We start from the raw sequence: 408 nt of genomic DNA, 5'->3' as shown, positions 1-408 counted from the left end.
ATGGGGACCAGACAGAGAGAGAGATGGGGACCAGACAGAGAGAGAGAGCGATGGGGACCAGAGAGAGAGAGAGATGGGGACCAGACAGAGAGAGAGATGGGGACCAGACAGAGAGAGAGATGGGGACCAGGCAGAGAGAGAGATGGGGACCAGACAGAGAGAGAGAGCGATGGGGACCAGAGAGAGGGGGACCAGACAGAGAGAGAGATGGACCAGCCAGACAGAGAGAGAGATGGACCAGGCAGAGAGAGAGATGGGGACCAGACAGAGAGAGAGATGGGAACCAGACAGAGAGAGAGAGATGGGGACCAGACAGAGAGAGAGAGATGGGGACCAGACAGAGAGAGAGATGGGTACCAGACAGAGAGAGAGATGGACCAGACAGAGAGAGATGGACCAGATAGAGAG

This window comes from Oncorhynchus gorbuscha, linkage group LG21 (assembly GCF_021184085.1).
Source record: "Oncorhynchus gorbuscha isolate QuinsamMale2020 ecotype Even-year linkage group LG21, OgorEven_v1.0, whole genome shotgun sequence".
Classification (NCBI taxonomy): Eukaryota; Metazoa; Chordata; class Actinopteri; order Salmoniformes; family Salmonidae; genus Oncorhynchus; species Oncorhynchus gorbuscha.
Note: the sequence above shows the minus strand (reverse complement) of the source record.